General features: G+C 37.1%; 1 protein-coding gene across 5 annotated transcripts in view; it reads right to left on the bottom strand.

The window, feature by feature from the left end:
• MPPED2 (metallophosphoesterase domain containing 2) overlaps window positions 1–16,110 on the bottom strand; it is a 171,374-nt gene that overhangs the window by 57,690 nt on the left and 97,574 nt on the right. The window lies entirely within an intron of this gene.

Below are 16,110 nucleotides of genomic sequence, written 5' to 3'. Positions count from 1 at the left end.
CTCCCCTGACAATGTTTTAAGGAAGACTCTCCATATTTCATTTCTGGACAATTCCAACAATATTTCTGATTATTGTTCCTAGTCTCATTTCCTTCTCCACTCCCTTCATTTTAGTCTATACTGCAGCAAGAGTTCTTTCCAAAATATAAATTAGTCAAATAATTCTCCTACTTCAAATCTTTCCATGGCTCACCAGAGCCAGAAGACAAAGTCCAAACTCTTCCACCCGGCATATCAGGCCCATTATGGCCCTCTTTATACCTGCATTCTATGGCAATGGAATTACTTTCAGATCCTAAAATTTTAATTGCTTCTATTCATTGTATGTGCAGCTCTTTCTGCCTGAAATATCCTCTTCTAGATTCTTCTCAGTCTTCCTGAAGGCTTTCCTTAACCACCCAAGCGGAATCAAGTGCTCATCATGCCTCTGTCTCCAGAATAATCTTACTAAACTAGCTGTAGCACTGGTGTCAATCTATTCAATGATCTACTTGTCCTCTCTTTGGTAAGAGACTTCTGAGGTCCTCTACGGTCAGTATTCTGTATTGTTCAATCTCCTATTCCCAGCATCGCACCTACTTAGAGAAAGCCTTTTCACATTTTGCATATAGCTTTTTGGCCCCACCACTAAGTTGAGGCCATGACTTGACTTTTTTTCATTAAACAGTCTTATCAAATAATATTTTTTTTCAACTGAGGACTGGGTCTCATTAGTAGGTCATGAAAGGAATTTAGTGACCAGCATTTAAAAAATGAAATACACAATGAGATATTACTGCATACTCATTTGGATGACTATTATTCCACCCCCTCAATCCCCCCAAAAAGTACTGGAGAAACTGGAGTCCTGTGCTTTCCTGGTGGGAATGGAAAATGAGGCAGCTGCCCTAGACAATGGTATGGCAATTCCTGAAAGAGTTAAACACAGCATAATTCAGTAATTCCAGTTCTGGCTACATATCAAAAGAAGTGAAAGCAGAAACTTGAACAGACATTTGCATACCATGTTCATAGCAGCATTACTCACAACAGGCAAAAGGTGGAAGCAATCCAAATGTCCTCTGACAGATGGATAGTAAACGATCTATGATCTATACATACAATGGAATATGATTCAGCCTTAAAAAGGAAGGAATTCTGACACATGCTGCAACATGGATGAACTATGAAGACATCATGCTAAGTGAAATAAGCTGATCCCAAAAGGACAAATATTGCCATGTGATGTATGATTCTGCTTATTTGAGATACCTAGAGCAGTCAAGTTCATAGAGAATATAGAATAGTGGTTGCCAGCACTGGAAGGAAGGAAAATTGGGGTTGATGTTTAACAGGTACAGAGTTTCCATTGCGAAAGATGAGGATGTTCTGGAGATGTGACAGTTGCACACGTTATGAATGTACTTAATGCCACTGAACAGTATATTTAACAGTGGTTAAAATGGTAAACTTTGCATTATATACATTTTACCACAATTTATTTATTTTTTATTTTTTATTTTTTAAATTTATTTATTTGATAGAGAGATAGCACAAGTAGGCAGAGCGGCAGACAGAGAGAAAGGGAGAAGCAGGCTCTCTGCTGAGCAGGGAGCCCGATGCAGGGCTCGATCCCAGGAGCCTGGGATCATGACCTGAGCCGAAGGCAGCCGCTTAACCGACTGAGCCACCCAGGCGCCCCTTACCACAATTTATAGAACAAAACAGAATAGAGTAAAAGATATCAAAATGCATTTTATGTACAAAGGATAAGCATGTTCTATGAAAGTTGTATTTCTTTTTTTTAAAGATCTATTTCTTTATTCTGAGAAAGAGAGAGAGAGAGAGCAGGGGAAGGGGCAGAGGGAGGGGGAGAGAGAGATTCTCCAACAGACTCCTCGCTGAGCAGGCAGCCAGAGATGGGCTTCAATCTCATGACCCTGAGATCATGACCTGAGCCAAAATCAAGCTTCAGACACTCAACCAACTGAGCCACCCAGGCGCCCCACAAGTTTTACTTTAATAAATGTTTCTATATACTTATTTTTTAATGTAAAACAGATTTCTTACTCTGAGTTATGATCAAAAAGTTTAAAACCCACCATTCCAAAAACTTACTTTTAATACCTATGATAGCCTATCATATAAATATAGTGCAATTTTTATTTTTTATTTTATTTTATTTTTTTTTTTTAAAGATTTTTTATTTATTTATTTGACAGAGAAAGACACAGCGAGAGAGGGAACACAAGCAGGGGGAGTGGGAGAGGGAGAAGCAGACTCCCCGCCGAGCAGGGAGCCCGATGCGGGACTCGATCCAGGGACTCCAGGATCATGACCTGAGCCGAAGGCAGTCGCTTAACCAACTGAGCCACCCAGGCGCCCCTATAGTGCAATTTTTAAACCAGTCTCCTACTTTTGGACATTCAAATCATTTTCTTTGTTCCCTCCCTCCCTTCCCCTTCTCCCTCCCTCTCGCCCTCCTTCCTTCCTTCCTTCATTCGTTCTTTCTATTCTCTGTAATGAACATTCTTAAATAAAACTCTTTATATGCATCTCCTATTTCACCTCTTGTCATGTAACTATTTTTTCAGATTGTTTCTGTAATCATTTTTTGCACAGCACAATCCAGCTCTTCAATGGTTTCAATTTTGCCTTCTTACCTGATTTGCATTTCTAACCCCCCTCCTGCCTCATCTTATTGCTGGAACTTCCTCCATCCACTTCACTCCCCAACAGAAAACTTCAATGGCAAAGAGATGGGCACATTCCTTCCTCTGTAGACACTGCCACTGTCACTGTGATGCACAGCTTCTAAGATGCTCCCAGTGATCCCGCTTCCTGGTATTCATGCCCATGTGTAATCCTTTGCCTCTTGGGTAAAGGATGTGGGCATAGCCTAGTGATTTGCTTCTAATGAAAAAAAAATATGGCAAAAGTGATAGAATGTTACTTGTGATTAGGTTACAAAGATGTCGGCTTCCATCTTGCTGGTCCTCTTCTACTCTCTCACTTGCTCACTCTGATTCTAACCAGTTGCCATGTTGTGAGCTGACATATGGAGAGGCCCACATGGCAAGGAATTGAGGAAGGCCACTGGCTAACAGTCAACAAGAAACTGTGAGAAAAGGGCTTTCAGTCCAACCATTTGCAAAGAACTGAATCCTACCAACGACCACTTAAGTCATCTTGGAAGTGGATTTTACCCACATCCGGCCTTGAAATGAGACTACAGCTCTGGACAACACCCTGATTATATACTCTTGCTAGAACCTTTAGTGGAGGACCCAGCTAAACTGTGCCTCGATTCCTTACCTATGGAAACTATAAGATAATAAATGTTTGTTGTTTAAGCACCTAAATGTTGTGATTTTTTACATAGCTGTAGATATCCAATACAGGCACAATCTCAGAATTTCTGGTTGTTGACCTAAAATATATAAAGGCATTTACCACTCCAGAATTTTCAATTCACACCACTACCCACTGTTGAGAGCATTTCTAGCTTCCAATGCCAGAAGCAAAGATATTAGGATCAATGAATAACCATTCTTGAAAAAAGAGGCTACAAGACAAGCAGGACCAGAAACTCTCTTGTTAGCCCTTCATGAATCTTGTGTTTGTGTTTGTAGGAGAGGACAACTATGACCGTTGTCTGTGGTACATTCAATTTACCTTCTTCTGGTGATAGCGCACCAATTTTCCTTTGAAAACTCACCTCTATTCCACCTGTACCCCAAGTGGTACAGGTGAGACCCACCCCATGTTGCACTTGCCTCAGGAAGGAGTCTGGCTAGGCCTAGCCAATTACAGCATTCCAGCCTCCTTCCCACACTGATGGGTTCTGGAAAGGACATGTAAGTCAGAGTGGGATAATGAGACTCTTGATTGGATGTAAAGTTGAAACTGCCAGCAGCCACCACAAGGGGAGAGTCTGTCTACAGGGGACGCCAACAGACAAAGATCCATCCAAGAAATAGAGATGGGTTCCAATAATAACAAATGGGTATCTGGATCAAGCCGTGCTCAATGTCAGTTATCCCCATGGACTTCTAAGTTACATGAGCCAATAATTTCCCATTTTTGCTTGAGTCATTTTGAATGGATTTCTGTTACTTGCAACTAAAAGAGTTTTAACTAATACCCTCATCCTGCTTTGCTCCTCCAATGTTAAAAAAAAAAAGCTGTGTAACTTGACAAAGAATGTTGCTGATACGAATTGAAATTTTTCCTGATTAAAAAATCAACAATAGCCTTGAACTGTAAGGTAATATAAGCTTGTTTCTATAAATTGATTCTCTTATATCTAAGATGGCTGGATATGGAATCTAGAATTTGGGTTATTTCACTTAAGAAAACTTGAGCTTCTTCCCATCTTTTTCTTCTCTCCTATTAAAGAAATGACTGATATAAATATGCCTCATTAACTCCTTCTCTCCTTCTTTTCTTCCTTTCTTCCAAAGATATTTGATTAAACATAGCAATAAATGTTGAATGAAATAAGAAAGCCCCAGAGGACTACATTCTGTCTAATTTCCTTTTAAAAATCAACTTTATTGGTATAAAACTTATGTACAATAAGCTGCACAATAAGCTGGAATCTCTCAGATGTATACATATGTGTAATGATGAAACAGGGCCACAATTAAAAAAAAATTTTCCATCACCCCCCAAATATTCCTCATACCCTTTGCAGCATGCCCTTCCCTCTGCCGCCAGTAAGCGGCAACCACTGATCTTTGTGTTAATTTAGATTAGTTTGTATTTTCTAGAGTTTCATATAAATGGAATCATGCTTTATGTACTATTCTGTGTCTGGCTTCTTTCCCTCAGTATATAATGATTTTGAGATTCATCCATGTTATGCTGAATGTATCAGTATCTCATTCCTTTTTTTTTTTTTTTTAATCGCTTGGTAGTATTCCAATGTGTGGAATTTAATACTTGTTTACCCATTCACCTGTTGATGGACAGATGGGTTGTTTAATGGTTTGAGTTAATGTGAAAAAAGCTCCTATGAACTGTTGTGTACAAATCTTTGTGTGGACATGTATTTTCACTTGTTTAGGGTAAATATCTAGGGAGGAGAATGGCTAGCTTGTATGGTAGGTAAGGATTACCTTTCTAAGAAACTGGGAAAAAGTTTTCCCAAAAGGCTGTAGCATTTTATACTCATATCTCCAGTATGTAAGAGCTCTATCAGTGGCTCCATACTTGTCATTTTCTGGTATTGTTAGTTTTAAAAATCTTAGTCCTTCTGAAGGATGTTTAATGGTATCTCATGTGGCTTTAGTTTGCATGTCAGACATGAATAATGATGTTGAATATCTTTTTGTATGGTTAATGGCCTTCTGTTTATATTTGTTAAGGAACAGTCAATTCAAATTTTTGGCCATTTTTTATGAGGGTATTTGTCTTCTTCTTAAGTTGTAAGAGTCTTAGTTTAGATATTCTGGATACAGATTTACATAATTGTCAGATTTATGTGTCAAGAATTTGTTCTCCCAGATTGTGGACAGCATTTTTACTTTTCTAATGGCATCTTCTGAAGAGGAAAAGTTTTTAATAATGATAAAATCCAATTTGTCTTTTTTTATTCTTTTATGGTTCATGCTTTTGTGTGTCCTAAGAAATCTTTTCCTACCTCAAGGTTGCAAAGATTTTCTTTTCTTCTGAAGTTTTATAGAATTAGTTTTATATCTCAGTGTAAGATCTATTTTGTATTTATTTTTGTATATAGTGTGAGGTATGGGTCAAGGTTTTCCATACTAATTATTTATTTGTCTAAGTACAATTTATTGAAAACTATTGTCTCCCTTTAAATTGCCTTGGCCCTGTGTCAAAATTCATTTGATCATATATGTATGGGTCTGTTTCTAGACTCATTTTTCTTTTCCACTGAACTATATCTCTACTTTTCACCATTAATACACTATTTTGATTAGTAAAAGTTTAATGATAAGCCTGGAAATCAGATAATGTAAGTCCACCAACTTTTATTTTTTAAGTGGTTTTTGGCTATTCTAGATCTTTTTCATTTCCAAATAAATATTAGGATCAGCTGCTTATTTACAAAAATCAAAAGCCTATTGAGATTTTGACTCAGTAGAGTGAGTTGAATCTACACATTAATTTGGGGAGAACTGAACAGTCTACAAATACAGTATATTTTCATTTGTTCAAATCTTTTAATTTCTTTCAGCAATATCATTTAATTTTCAGTAATAAGATAGTCCACATTTTGTTATATTTACCCTTAGCATTTTATGTTTTTGGTGCTATTATAGTTAATATTAAAAAAGTCATTTTCAATTTTATGCTGCTGGTATACAAATATACAGTTGATTTTTGTATATTAATGCTGTACCTGTAAACTTGCTAAATTCACTTATTCTTAGAAGATTCCTTAGGATTTTGTTTTGTAAATTCCTTAGAATTTACTAAATTAGTATCACATGCAAAAAAAGACAATTTTACCTTTTCCTTTACAATCTTCATTTTATTTCTTTTTGTGCTTGATTATATTGTTTAGGGCCTCAAAAAATTTAGTGTGTAACAGTAGAAGACCAGGAATCCTTACCTTGCTCCTGATCTTAGTTTGAAAGCATTCAATATTTATCATTGACTATGATGCTAACTGTAGACTGTGGCCCTATATCAGATTGATGAAGTTCTCTTCTACTCCTAGTTACTGAGAGTTTTTATTATGAATGAGTGTTGAATTTATTCAAATGCTTTTTCTGTATCTATTGAAATGATCACATGGCTTATCTCCTTTATTCTGTTAACAGGGTAAATTACATTGATTGATTTTTTTTAAATGTTAAACCTATCTTGAATTCTTGAGATAAACCCAAATTGTTTGTAATACATTAAACTTTCTGTATGTTGTTGGATGTGATTTTCTAAATTTTTTCAAATATTTTTGTGTCTGTTCATGAGGCATATTATTATGTAATTTTGGAGGTAATGTCTCTGTAAGATTTTGGTATTGATGTTATGCTGGCCATAAAATGAGTTGGAATGTATTGACTCTTCTACTTTCTGAAATAACTTATGCAAGATTTTGATATTTCTTCTTTGAATGGTTTGATAAAATTCACAAGTAAAACTATACGGACCTGGAATCTTCTTGTTGAAAAAATTTTTGAAAATGAATTCAATTTCATTGTTATATATAGGGCTATTCAAATTTTACACTTTATCTTATATCTTTTTTTTAGTAAGTTGTATTTATTTTTAAAATTTATCTGTCCATTTCACCTTTTTTTGGCATAAGGTTGTTTATAATATTATTATATTTTTAATGTTTCTAAGATCTATAGTGATAACTCCTCTTTCATTCTTGATATTGGTGATTTATTTTATCTTTTTTTCTTAATCATTAGAGGCTTATCAATTTTGCTAATATTTTCAAAACTAGTTTTAGCTTTGTTATTTTCTGTTTTCTATTCCATTGATTTTTGCTTTTCTCTTTAGTAATTCCTTCATTCTACTTACTTTGGAGTTGTTTTTGCTTTTTCTAGGCTCCTGAGGTGGAACCTGTGGTAACTGGCTTAGATATAAACATCAGGGCTAGAAATTCCCCTCTAAGCATGGTTTATCTGTACTCCACAAATTGTAGTGTGTTATACTTTCATTTACTATTCAATTTGAAATTGTTTCTAAATTTGGGGATCTCTTCTTTGACTCATTTAGAAGCACGTTGCTTAGTTTCCAAATATATGGAGTTTTCAAATATATCTTACTATTATTTATTTTTTAAAAAGATTTTATTTGACAGAGAGAGACACAGCGAGAGAAGGAACAGAAGCAGGGGGAGTGGGAGAGGGAGAAACAGGCCTCCCGCTGACAGGGAGCCCGATGCGGGGCTCGATCCCAGGACCCTGGGATCGTGATCTGAGCCGAAGGCAGACGCTCAACAACTGAGCCACCCAGGCGCTCACTATTATTAATTTCTAACAAAATTCCTTTGTGTTGAGGAAATATACTCTGTATGATTTCAATCCTTTTAGATTTATTTTGTTTTATGATACAGCATATGGTCTACCTTGGTAAAAGTACTATGTGCTTATTTATTTGAGAGAGAAAGAGAGAGTGTTGAGAGGGGCAGAGGGAGAGGGAGAGAGAGAGAAGCAGACTCCCTGCTGAGTGTGGAGCCTAATGTGGGGCTCGATCTCATGATCCTGAGATCATAACCTGAGCCGAAATCAAGAGTTGGATGCTTAACCCACTGAGCCACCCGGGTGCCCTGATCCTCTATGTTTTACCAATTTTGTTGGGGGGGGGTGTCTAGTTTTACAATCAATTAATGAGAGATGTGTTAAAATCTATTATGATTATGGAATTGTCTGTTTTTTCCCTTTAACACTGTCAATATTGGCTTTATGTATTTCGAAGGTCCAATGTTAAACACATACACATTTATGACTGTTCTGTCTTTCTGATGAACTGATCCTTTTATCATTATGGGTGTCCCTCTTTATCTATGGTAATACTTATCTTCTTAAATTCTATTTTACCTGATATTAATATAGCCACTCCAGCCTTTTTATGCTTACCATTTGCCTGGTACATCTTTTCCTATCCATTTACATCAACCTATTTGTATCTTATATTTAAAGTGCATCTTTATATTTAAATGTGTCTTTTGTAGATAGCATATAATTGTTTTCTAATCTATTCAGATAATCTCTGCCTTTTAAGTTTATGTAATATAATTACTCATGTGAGTATACGTAGGTCAACTCTTACTTGTTCTCTATTTGTCCTCTTTGTTTTTTGTTCCTCTTTTCACCCTTCCTGGCTTCTTCTGTAGTACTTAAAAACATTTTGCAACTCCATCTTATCAACTCATTTTTAAGCTTTACATCTTTATATAGTGTATTTTTTTAGAGATTGTTTTAGTTACATTATACATCCTTAACATTTTACAACCTACTTAGTATTGTACCATTTCACATAAAATGTAGAAGTCGTGAGATCACGTAAATCTTTTTACCTTACTTTGTGACACAGCTGTCATTATGTATTATGGCTATGTTATTTATAAGCGCAAGATAATTATAATGTTTGCTTTATGTCATACGTATTTTTGAAAATAATCAGTGGAAAAAACAGGTTTTTATATTCAACCAGATATCAGCCATGTCTGATACTCTTAATTAATTCCTGAAGATCCATGTTCCCCTCCAGTATCATTTCCCTTCAGTGTAAGAACTTTCTTTAGCATCTCTTATGATGTGGGTTTGGTAGCAGTGAATTTTCTTTGATTTCCTAAATTTACCTGAAAACGTTATTTTGTTTTTATTCTTCATGGATATTTTCACTGGCTACACAATTCTGGGTTCACATTTTTTTTTCCTTTTAATTCTTTAAAGAAGTTGTTCTATCTTCTGACCTCCATGGTTTGATGAGAAGTCTGATACCATTTTAATCACTGTTTGCTATATATAATATGCTGTTTTAGTATCTGGCTGCCTTAACTATTTTCTCATTTTCTTTGGACTTCAGTAATTTGACTATGCTATTGTTAGGCACAGTTTACTTGATATTTTCTCTCTCTGGGGTTCACTGAGCTTTTAATTTGTAGATTTATGTCTCTCAACAAATTTGGAGATTTGGGGGCCCTTATTTCCTCAAATAACTTTTTGGTTCTATTCTCTCTCCTCTCCTATAGATCTCAGATTACCTGTATGTTACACTTTTGCTATTGTCCCATAGATTACTGAGGCTGTTCATTTTTACAATAATTTTTCCTTCTCTTCTTTAGACTGGTTAACTTCTATTAACCTACCATCAAGTTTACTCATTCTTTTCTCTGTTAGAAAAATCTGCTATGGGGCGCCTGGGTGGCTCAGTCGGTTAAGCGTCTGCCTTCGGCTCAGGTCATGATCCCAGGGTCCTGGGATTGAGTCCCGCATCGGGCTCCCTGCTCAGCCAGGAGCCTGCTTCTCCCTCTCCCACTCCCCCTGCTTGTGTTCCCTCTCTCGCTGTCTCTCTCTGTCAAATAAATAAATAAAATCTTAAAAAAAAAAAAAAAAAAAAGAAAAATCTGCTATGAAGCCCATATGGTGAATGATGTATTCAACTATTACATTTTTTGGTTCCAAAATTTCCATTTCGTTATTTTTTATTTCACTTCCTGATATTTCCTAACTTTTTATTCATTATAAACATATTTTCTTTATCCTTACTTAGCATAATCACAATATCTGCTTTATTTTTTTTAAGATTTTATTTATTTGAGAGAGAGGAGAGAGAGAAAGAGAGAGTGCACAAGCAGGGTGGAGGGGCAGGGAGGGAGGGAAGGAGAGGGAGGAAGCAAGGGGAGGGAGATGAAGGGAGGGAGGGAGAGGGAGAAGCAGACTGCTGAGCAAGAAGCCTGATTCAGGGCTTAATCCCAAGACCCTGGGATCATGACCTGAGCTGAAGGCAGATATTTAACCCACTGAGCCAACTAAGCACCCCATAACAGCTGCTTTAAAATCCTTTTCTGATAATTCTAATATCTGATTCATCTCAAGGTTGGCCTCTGTTCATTGTCTTTTCCTTTGACAACACGTCACATTAATCCTGGCTCTTCACATATCAAGTAATACCAGATACTTTGATGTCATGTTGTGGAGACTCTGAATTCTGTTAAATTTCTCAGAAGAGTGAGAGTTCATGGTTTGTCTTAGCAGGCAATTATCTTGGTTGAAATTGAACTCTAAACTCTGTCACGTCTGTGGTGGGCAGTAGCCCAGACCTCAGTTTAGACTGCTTTTAATCTGTCCATCATGCATAGCTCAGAAATCAACCAGAGACTTGGATAGAGATTATACACAGAATTTGGTGTTTCTCTTATTTGGCTCTTTTTTTTTTTTTTTTCCTAGAATTCCCCCTCACTCTGTGGTGGCTCTAGTTAACTACGATCTTCTTCAAAGGGTTCTTCCTGCCTAAAAGAGTGCAGACTCTCTGTTGGAATTTTAGCCACCCAATGCTATAACTCTGCCCAACTGTGGCTTCCCTCAGAGAAAAACCACAGAAATGGAAAACTCACTCTATGCTTGATGCTTCCTCCAAGTTTCAACTCCGCTCCAAAAATCTACCTGCTTGTGTTTACTCCCCAAAGTCCTTAGGTATTTTTCATTTTTCCAGAGCTCATAGTTACTTGTAGGAGGTTCAATCTGTTAGGAGCTTATTCCACTTTAAGTAAAGCAGAAGCCTATAATATTTTTTTATGAAGTTTAAAACCAATAACCGTCTGTGTGTGTGTGTGTTTGTATGTTAAGACAAATCTGGGGCGCCTGGGTGGCTCAGATGGTTAAGTGGCTGCCTTCGGATCAGGTTGTGATCCCAGGGTCCTAGGATGGAGCCCTATGTCGGGCTCCCTGCTCAGCAGGGAGTCTGCTTTTCCCTCCCTCTGCCTCTTCCCACTGCTCCTGCTCTCTCTCTCTTTCTGTATCTCTCTGTCTCAATGAATAAATAAAAAATTATTAAAAAAAGGACAAATCTAAATAAGCAAAGGAATGATAAAGGCAAAATTCAAGTTAATGTTTACCTGCAGAAGAAGGAGGGACAAAAGGGGAAAATACACAGATTAATACAAATTATTGTCAGTGTGCTAGTTCTCTGGCTATGTGTGGGCTAACAGATGTTTACTACACTATTCATAAATGGATAAATATCATGATAGTAACAAGGCCTATACATAGACCAGTGATGACCCTGTGTCATGAACCGAGGCCTTCAATATATTTAATTCTGTCCATCTAAAAACAAGTGTTCACAGAGTCCTCACGTTGTTTCTAGACTCTTAAAAAGTCTGAATATTAACAAGATTCTGACAAGCTCCAGGATCTATGAAATGGCTAAGGATTTATGAGATTCATTTATAGATAAAATTTATGGACCATTCAAATTTAGGGACATCTTAGACACATGGTCAATAATGAGAAAACCCCCTAACTAATGTTGTCATTTTGAGTACGAACGATAAAAAGACAAAACCATGCATGTGTGTATTGTTTCTTTATTCACAATACATACAGGCTCTTTGACCAAGACAGGGAAAAGTTCCCAAGGGTGTAGATGCAAGAAATAAGAAAAGAGAATGAGTGTAAGAATGTTGAAGCATTCTCAAAGCAGCTAAAAACTTTAGCTTGCATGCCTAAAAGCATATCCACATGTCAAGGACCGTGGGACATTTTCCCAGAGGTGACTGGACACGAAGCCTCCCTGGTCTTAGTATCTTAAACTAGGCTGAATGGAACACCAGGGAATATGCTGGAGGGAGAGAGAGCACACTGGCCAAAGGGCTGGAAAAAGTGATGCAATCGGAGGGCTCTTTCCCATCTCTAATTTTATGACTCTCCCGTAAAAAGGAAGGAGAATTCAAACCACTTCAAAATAAGATCAACGGAGACCTGGCTTGGAAGGCTGGATCTGATGAGAAAAAAGTTTATAAAGATTTTTTCATGGTTGATAATCACATTCCATGCCAAAAGATACCTCTAACTGACAACCGTTTTTCATAGCATATATAGGGTAAAATTTTAAACTAGTGCAGAATAATTTCTCTGGGAACTGTGAACAGTAGGGGGAGAATCTACAAACAATATTCACTGTAAAATAAAGGCTTTCCTTCCCGACAATCAGAAGCTTGACAAATCATTCCAATGTTTTATTTCTCGGGATATTTAAAAGAGCACAACAAACAAAGCTCTTCACTTGCTTGCTATCTGGTTTGATTTTAAGAAGAGTGCAATCCCAAAGACAAACCTCAAAAGGAAAAAAAAATAATATTCGATTTTCTTTTATTTTTTTCTTATTTGATGGCATTAATAATAAATTGCAAGTATTTTCCCAAGTCAAGGAAAAAAAAAACACCTTTCTGTTGCTTTCTTTGAAACATCCTTAAAAACATATTTTAAAGACTATGCTTTATAAAACTTTTTTTTAGACAGACAGAAATTCACTAAATGCTCTAAAATTCAAAATCTCTAATCAACTGAACACCCCCCCGGGTGTGAGGAAATAGGGCCTCTTTGGGGGAAGGTAATCCTAATTATGTGGCATGCTGGAGAAGCACCCAAGTTTATGTCAGTAGCAGATTCTGATGAGATATGCACCAAAAGAATCAGGTCTGGACTGTTTCAACGGTGAGCGGGGGGGAAAGGGGGTGTTGGTGTAATGTTGGTATTTAACTGTGATCTAGAGGCCAACAAAGGGCAGGGTGGACAAAGCAGAGCCTAATGAAGCTGCTAGTGTCTGGGGTGAAAGAGCCACAAAGCCTTTCAAATTAGCAGCTGAATCCTGACACTCATTAGTGATTATACATGCAAGGGCTGCAACTTAAAGCTCCAACCAGTAAAACAGCCAAGACACTGCATACACACAAAGGAAATAAAGTATGTACAAAAATAAAAAACTAGAACCTTTCAAATGTCTTCCCTTTCACATTTTGACATTTTTCTTTTTCTTTTCTTTTCTTTTTTTTTAATATTAATGACAAGACTGCAGAGTGCTTACCTTCCAATTTAGTACTAAAATAATTACCAGTACGACTAAAATGAGACTTTCATTTTTTTTTAATCAAGGAAGGTCTAGTCAGAAATTGCTTCTGCTAAGTTCTGTACAAGACATAATATACTCTTGTTAACTAACAAAACCAATAAATCAAGCTGAAGCACTTATTAAAGTATCTTACAGCACTAAATTTATCACTGATGACAAATTTAATTTGGGACTCTGACAGTTTGCTCCTTGCTTGTACTTCAACAGATTTCTTTCTTTCCTTTTTGGCGGGGGGGGGGGAGTGGGGAGCACGGGCAGTTATTTCACAAATAATGAATGCTGAAATTTACTAGAATTTTTTCGAGTCATGAAAGACAACTTCTGATAGAAAACTGTGTTTTTCCCACAGCGTCACTGTCACTGGGGGAAGTTATGCATTAAAATTCTTTTCCAGCGATTCTGTCCTTCTCACATTAGAGTTAGCAGAATTTTTAAAATGGTGATAATGAGCACTTCACGAAGCAATTTATAATCATCACTCAGTTAACCCACACTCTATCTCCACAGTTAGGTCAGTGCACGTCCCTTGATAACGAAGATAAGAAAATTAAGATATCGAGTTTTCCCTACGAACAGGTAGAATAATTTTAATCTATGGCAAGGTCATTCAGCACAAGGTAGGGTGAAAAGTAAAGAATTTCACAAGACTGTGTTGGGTTTTCTTATAATTACCCAATACCGTAGCTAAAAGGATGATATTCCCACTTTAAGGATCAAAAGAGAATTACATTACAAATACACGTAAAATTATTATTAATAGGCAACCTTGGCTAGACACCATACTTCCAGACTACATGATATGAATAATGCCTTATTTTCTGTTCTGGTCAACTGCACAACACAACCAGGTTACAGAAGTTATATTTTCTATAAACTTTTCCTCCTCCTAAAACATAGCTCTGAATTCTACATTAGCATTTTCTGGTTGTCTTTTCAAATGGTGTTTTCTTTCTTGACAATGCAATCAGCATATAAAAACCAAATTCCACCCCCTGGTCCCAGTTAAGGCAAAAACCAAGCAGCCTGAACCACAGCCTGACAAGGAGAACGCATTAAGCTCCGGAACAAAAGCATCCAAGTCGACCTGTTTTGCAGACTGATTAATAGAAACAAGCTCCAAGGACTAATCACAAGCCGAGCCCTGTTTTGCAGATTAATAGAACAAAGACACACGCGAGGAGGGGAGGTTACAGCACTGGAATACAAATAAGCAAAGGTAGACACCAGGCTTTCCCCTCCACTCAAGTCACCTCCTCTAAAGCCAGATTTACTGACCCAAAACCAGGGTGTCACATTCAGGGATGACTCAAAATGCAGCACCAAAGAGGTCTGGCTTCTCTCCGTCAGCCTAGCACCAAATGAGCCACCTAGGTTCCACTTCTTTGGACATTCTGATTTAGAAGAGGAGACAAAATTTCTCTGCAGGACGATGCATGAGTCGGGGTGCTTTCAGGGCGGGGTGCTTTCAGGGAATCTTTTTCCACTTCAGCCAGGCGATCCACAACACTTGCTGACTGGGACAGATGCTTCCAACTCCCCATCTTCTGCAATGGCCTCACGGTGACACAGGTAATCTGTGAAGTGTGTGCGTACGGGCAGGCGCACAAATATACAAGAACTCGATTCACGATGACAGAACAAAGTTAGAATAAGAGAGTCAATTTCCAAATTACCCCTAGACACACATTTTACAACTGGAGAATGTGGCTTTTTATCCTGACTGTAAAAATGAAACTTAACCACTCTAAGCATATACAAAATCCCAGGAAAGTAGAATGAAAAGGAAAAAAAAAAAAAAGAACACTCATAAAAGAAAACCGCTGTTATATTTGTGGTGTATTACCTCTCAGTTCTCTATATATTTATATACACTCTTTATAATGTTACGATCCCTCTGTATATTTTTGGTGGGGATATGGCTTTTGAAATGCTCAGTGCCAAGCATAAGAAGAAAAACATACCATTGCTCTCCGATGACTGATGCTAATTCTTGAATGACTAAAACTAGGTGAGTGTATGAGTTTTTACTGGAATTGTAAAATCTTCATCCATGTGAGATCTGGTAAACTGAAGACAGTTTACACAGCTTGAGAAACAATCTTCAGGAATGGAGAGGTCTACTTTTTGCCTGATTTTTCTCCTTGATGATTTTCTGCAGCAACTACTTTCTTTTCTTCTCTCTCTCTGTCTCTCTCTCTCTCTTTTTTGTAGACAAAGCTTTTTTGGTGTCATTCAGAAGAAGAGTATTTGAGTCAATGGGCAGGGAATGGATTTTCTCTGCCATATTTGTATTCCGTGTTATCGATAATCCAATTATTCTGTTCATTGCAACAATCAACAAAGTAAAAATACATTTATAATGAAAATCATAAATTTCAGCAGTTACAAAATCTCAGAACTGACTCCAGAGCACAGTTAAGCCTGTGGTTTACAGGCTAGCCAAACTTCAAAATTTCCAAAGAAGTGATCGTGTTTCTCTCTGGCTTTTCAGGAGACTTCGAACTCTCCAGAAGGTAATTCCTCTAGCAAATAAACTTAAAAACCAATACCTTCCTTGGTACCAGATCTTCC

This window comes from Leptonychotes weddellii, chromosome 11, assembly GCF_054177405.1.
Source record: "Leptonychotes weddellii isolate Sample4059 chromosome 11, ASM5417740v2, whole genome shotgun sequence".
Lineage (NCBI taxonomy): Eukaryota > Metazoa > Chordata > Mammalia > Carnivora > Phocidae > Leptonychotes > Leptonychotes weddellii.
The sequence above is the reverse complement of the archived record's forward strand: the minus strand, read 5'-3'. Positions and strand labels throughout refer to the sequence as shown.